Source organism: Arachis ipaensis, chromosome B10 (assembly GCF_000816755.2).
Source record: "Arachis ipaensis cultivar K30076 chromosome B10, Araip1.1, whole genome shotgun sequence".
NCBI lineage: Eukaryota > Viridiplantae > Streptophyta > Magnoliopsida > Fabales > Fabaceae > Arachis > Arachis ipaensis.
In genome coordinates, this window is record NC_029794.2 from 63,283,136 (window position 1) to 63,289,231 (window position 6,096).

Consider the following 6,096-nt stretch of genomic DNA (forward strand, 5'->3'; position numbering starts at 1 on the left):
CCTTTTCATTGTAGTGGACTACTCTGGGTGACCCTTCCTCGATCTCTACTGGGATCATTGCCTCCACTCCGTATGCTAGTCGAAAGGGTGATTTATTTGTCGTGGAGTGTGGCGTTGTTCGATATGCCCATAGGACTTGCGGAAGTTCTTCGGCCCAAGCTCCTTTTGCATCTTGTAGTCTCCGTTTTAACCCTGCCAATATGACTTTGTTGGCAGCTTCGGCCTGTCCATTGGCTTGAGGGTGTTCGACGGAGGTGAACTGGTGCTTTATATTCAAGTCGGCTACTAGTCTCCTGAAGCCTGCGTCTATGAATTGAGTGCCATTGTCTGTGGTTATGGAGTATGGAACCCCGAACCTTGTGACAATGTTCCTGTATAGGAATTTCTGACTTCTTTGAGTGGTGGCGCTGGCTAGGGGCTCTGCCTCAATTCATTTTGTAAATTTGTCTACTCCGACTATGAGGAATTTTACTTGTCTTGATCCCTGGGGAAAGGGTCCGAGAAGATCAAGTCCCCATTTTGCAAATGGCCAGGGTGAGGTTACACTGATGAGCTCTTCTGGTGGGGCGATGTGGAAGTTGGCATGTTTTTGACATGGTGGACATGTCTTTACAAATTCTATAGCTTCCTTCTGTAGGGTTGGCCAATAGAATCCCGCTCGAAGTACTTTTTTGGCAAGAGCAGTAAGCAATGCAAATTAAATTAGCCAGTAAGAATAGTAGTAAATAAATGTGGAAGCAATGTAAATTAAATTAGCTAGTAAGAGATGTCACTGAGGAATAGAAGCTCTCCCTTGCATTGAATCAAAACCCATCATGTCACATCATCATGATGAGTGCAAAAAAGAGATTATAATATAAATTAAATTTTGGTGGTTACAGCAATAATAAGAATGGAATTAGCATTTCTTTGATAAAACATTATTTAAACCCAGCCAATGTAATTATCATTAGTACATCCATGAGACTTCTAATCATCATAATCAACAATGGAAATCTAATCATTAGTAGGATCAATTTAATCATTGGAATTTCCATCGCTGTTAATTGGAGAACACACCCTATATTATGAGTTAAAAATTACCATTGGATCTGGTGATTGGTTAGTAGCTCGAGACCATTTCTTCAAGAAAGCTTGAGTATTGAAGACCTAAGTGGAACTATTTTCCTGATGCCAAAATAGGAAAAAAGAAGAAAATGAACAATGAAAGGTCATACCAAAGTTTTCTCATGGAAGATTGAAAACTAAATTCTTGAAACAAGAACTAGAATATTCATACTAGGAAATTCCGATAGCCACTTAAAAGTGTTGCAAAGAACTTTAAGAATATCATCCTGCACAAGAAACATGGTGACAATAAGACACAAAAAAGTTAAACAATAAATTGGACTGTCCACAAGGAACCAAAACAATAAATTGGACGGTCCACAAGGAACCAAGAAACAACATAAATTAGAACTACAATGAGCAAAGCACAAATCATTTTTGGTATAATAGGCAGGCATCAAGTTCATTTATGTGAGAAAATTTCAATATTTTATTACAAATATCAATTAGCACTATTTAGAATAAAGTGTACCATAATATTTTCCAGGGAACTAAATTAAGAATTCATAAAAATGTTCATCAATCTAGCATCTCATTCACTTTCATATGATTTATTCAGAGACGGTGAACCTAAAAAGAATGGAAAACAATGAATAATCTACCAACGAAGGATCACCTTAACTGAAGGTCATGATCCGCTCCCCACTGCTTAGCCACAAATTTAGTATAATGCTCAGATACACTATATATTCCAGCCTTCAATTCATCAATTCCAATTACATTGGGGTATAATAACTTGATTACCTCACCACGCAAGAAGCGGTATTCTTGCTCGGAAATAGGTGAAATTTTCTCTGATGTAGTGATACGATTATAATCAAAGTCAACAACCACCTACAAGAGATTAAAAGATATCAATTAAAATAAATGAAAGCAAAACATCATTCGAAACAAATAGAATTGCCTCACATGCATGCCAACCTGTAAATTAAGAAAAGCAAACATGTTTTTTTTTGGATCAATAATAGAGACTAGAAAAAGTATTTTATTGTGGATTTGCATTTTGATGTGTTGCACGAGCTAAAAACTCCTCAGCGTCTGAACCTTCTATACTTGAAGCAAAGATTTACACCTAATTACAACCTTTTTAATCTTTTCGCCTCTTTTTCCTCCGTGGGGAGCGTCTCTGCTTTGAGGTAGTTAATTATGGGGGTCATCCATCCTTGGTCCTGACTTGTGATGGCTAGGATTTTTTCTGCTTTCGATATTGACGGGTTTTGTAGCATTTCCTGGATGAGGCTTCTATTATTGCCCCCTAGTTTGGTGTTGGCTAATTTTGAGAGTGCGTCAGCTCGGAAAACTCCTCAGCGTCTGAACCTTCTATACTTGAAGCAAAGATTTACACCTAATTACAAATTTACAATATATCTAATACAGAAATAGTTATGTATAATCAAGTGCACTACCAATATTCCCAAAGATTTTATTGATAAATAAAGTAAATATAGCTCAACCGACTCTGAGTCTCTGATTCTGTAGAGGAGTAAGACAATGTTCTAAAAATAATTGAATATAGCAAGAGCAGCACCTTGTAATGACCAAATGCCACTTCTTTAGAATAATCCATCATCAATGAAACAGAGTTCCAATAAAAGTCCATCAAATTCAACCACCATAACATAGAACAAACTAATTTCTCATTTGAAACACCACCAGATAAAAAGAATGGAAAAATTAAAATCAAATAAAATAAACTACTCCATAAATCAATTAGTTTTTCCCTTGATAATGAAGAATAATTGGGAAACATCAAAACCAAAAACAAATTAAAAATAGAACATGATGCTTCTTAATTAAAAAACAAATAATCGCAGAACCTCCCCTAATCAGAACAAATTCAACACAACAACAACAAGGATCAGTAACAAATTCAACTCAACTCAATTATCTAGCAACAAATTCTACTTCCAGCAACAACCACATTTATGATATGTTCAGCATCAAATTCAACTTACAGCTGACAACAAATTCTACTTCTAGAATTCTAGCAACAAATTCAGCTATGATAACTATGATAACTTTCAGGCAGCAACAAAAACTTAAACTATGATAACTTTCAGGCAGGAACAAAAAACCTTCAATTCTCCAAATATGATTTACAGCAGATTAACATTAGCTAAATCATAATTTCAGCAACAAACTCAACTTTGAGCAATAAATTCAAGATGTACTAATAATTTACAGCAATAAAATTGAAAGAGGAATAACAGGGCTGAAGATGAAACTCACATAGGCAGAGAGACGAAGCAAGCGTTGATGGAAGACCCGAGCCGAAGCTGAAACCCTAAACCCAGACTCAGGGCCGAGGAAGCGTTGATGGCCGAAGCAGGAAGGCGAGCTTACGAACTATGATAGAGCGCGACAGAGCTTGAGCGGCGATGACCTTGAAGCGGCGACGCGAGCTCGAGGCGGCGACGAGCTTGAGGCGGCGACGTGAGCTTGAGGCGACGACGAGCTTAAGGCGGCGACAGAGCTTGAGGCCGTGACAAGCTTGAGGGGGCGACAGAGCTTGAGGCAGCGACGAGCTTGAGGGGGCGACCAAAGCTTGAGGAGCCGGCGACGGGCTTGAGGGACAGAGTGGCGAGAGATGAGAGAGGTGAGATGGGTTCTGATTCTAGGTTAGGGTACCACGCAAAGAGGGTAAGTGAGGGAGAGAGTGTAGTATGTGATTTGGTGAAAAGGAAACAAAAAATTACTAAGTGTTTGTGAGTTGTGTTAAATTTTTTTGCACTAGATACATTAGGCATCACTTTTAAAATGCACCCAAAACTTAATAAATAGGCTATCGTCTAAAAGCATCTCCTTTGATACAAAAAGTGAATCTATAGATATCAACCTACGGCTACGTTTTATAAGTGATTTCTATAATACCTAAGGCTACACTTTTTAAATGATGCCACAATTGTGTATCCTTTTCTCTTATAAAAAGGCAACACGGAGAAAAGCGTAGCCTATTCATAGAATAGGGTGACTACTTGTGAATCGCTGTAAATGTTGAGTTTTTTAGCTCCAACCTCTGTAGCCAGCTTCAAACCGGCTAATAACGCTTCGTATTCCGCCTGGTTGTTTGAGGCCAGGAACCCGAACTTGAGGGAGAGCTCAACTTGGGTTCCTTGGTTACTTTTTATTATCACGCCTGCGCCGCTTCCAGTCTTATTTGAAGAACCGTCCACGTAGAGATTCCATTCTGTGGGGTTCTCCAAGGCATTTGTGAATTCTGCGATAAAATGGGCTAGGTACTGTGATTTAATGGCCGTCCGAGCTTCATATTGGATGTCGAATTCTGATAACTCGACTGCCCATTGTAAAATTCTGCCTGCTAAATCTGTTTTCTGCAATATTCCTTTTATGGGCTGGTTGGTTCGAACCTTAATGGTGTGAGCCTGGAAGTACGGGCGAAGTCGTCGAGATATTAGAATGAGAGTATAGGCAAACTTTTCTATTTTCTAGTAGTTCAGCTCGGATCCCTGTAGTGCTTTGCTAATGAAGTAGACGGGTTGTTGCCCACTTTCGTCTTCTCTGACTAGTGCTGAGGCTATTGCCCGACTTCCTACTGCGAGATATAGTACGAGTGGTTCTCCTTCTCGTGGTCGAGATAAGATAGGCGGTCGTCCTAAGAACTCCTTGAAGTCTTGGAAGGCTTGTTCGCATTTTGTCGTCCATTCAAACTGTTTTCCCTTCCTTAAAGTAGCATAGNATATCTAATAAATTTAAAAAGTGAATGATATATTAAGAAAAAATAAAATTAATTTTTTAAAAACGATAGAAAAGCGGCTTAACAGGCACATTAGCGCCTGTTGAGCCGCTAGTAGTAAACAATGCGAGTAACGAATAAAAAAAAAGGTAAAATTAATTTTAAGTATAAAAAATCCATTAAAAAAATACTACCCCAATCAACCCTCATTTTACTTTAGAAAACCTTTTCCTTCTCTCCCTAGCCACACTTCCCATTTCTTATTAGCCGTCGCCCAGCATAAACACACGATCTCAACAACGTGGATGGCATTCGTTAACAACGAGATTCAAAGCTTGAGGATGGGAATTGGAGGTCCTGAAGAACACCTTGGAGAAGCAACAATTGGAAGCAAGTTTAGTATCCAAAAAAACAACTTCATATAGTCTTAGGTACAGTGTGCCAATTCCTGTAGTAAGGAATGGAATAAATTACCATTTTGGAAATGTTATGGATTTCAAACAAGGTAAGAGTCCTTTTGTTCTCACCAAGGAGTAAGAACTTTCCCATCACAGTTTCCTCCCCCCGCGCCGCAACAACCTCCGACCATGCAAGGGCAGCTGCCGTTCGTCCTCTTTTCCCCTGCATCGCGCCGTGCGTTTCGGATGAAGATACGTCCACCTACATCGCGCTATCATAACTTCCTCCCCCCGCGTCGTAGCAACCACCGACCATGCAAGCGAAGCTGCCGTTAGTCCTCTTCTTCCTTGCGTCGCACCGTGTGTTCCGGACGAAGACGCCGCCGGTCCACTTCTGCATTAGAGTAGTAAAATATTGCTATGATTTTGTCATCTGTATGTGCAATTTCCTAATAGTGAGTTGTGACCAAAATTTTGGTACAGATATGAGCCATGATTGATGGACAATGGTTCATCCGATGAAAATAATCAAAATATTATAATAAAATAGAGATATAGACGCACTAGCATTTTACTAGGTATGCAGATGGTTATTTTTATTCTAAAGTGGTTGTTTATTTAATTTGGATTGGATATAAGTAGGTACAATAAAATTTACTGGATGTTCATTTTACTAGGTATGTGATAGTTATTTTATTCTAAAGTGGATGTTTATTTAATTTGGATTAGATTTAAGTAAGTACAACAAAATTTGTTGGATATTCATTTTACTAGGTGACACGTCACCTGTATCCTCGGTCGCCCGGCGTACTCGGCATGAAACATTCGAGGCCGACGTTATATCAACCGCCCGATAATCTCGGCACGTACGAAGATAAGTTCGGCCTCAGCCATTCG

The 6,096-nt window shown here is 39.1% G+C and overlaps 1 long non-coding RNA gene across 2 annotated transcripts in view; it reads right to left on the reverse strand.

The window, feature by feature from the left end:
* LOC107623583 overlaps window positions 1-3,818 on the reverse strand; it is a 6,687-nt gene extending 2,869 nt beyond the window's left edge. The window contains exons 1-3 of one of the 2 annotated variants that reach the window (XR_002355370.1): window positions 3,337-3,818; window positions 1,724-1,941; window positions 1,280-1,334 (exon numbers count right to left, since the gene is read on the reverse strand). This is a non-coding gene — a long non-coding RNA (uncharacterized LOC107623583). The remainder of the gene's footprint in view (window positions 1-1,279; window positions 1,335-1,723; window positions 1,942-3,336) is intronic. The other variant, XR_002355369.1, reaches the window with a different exon arrangement.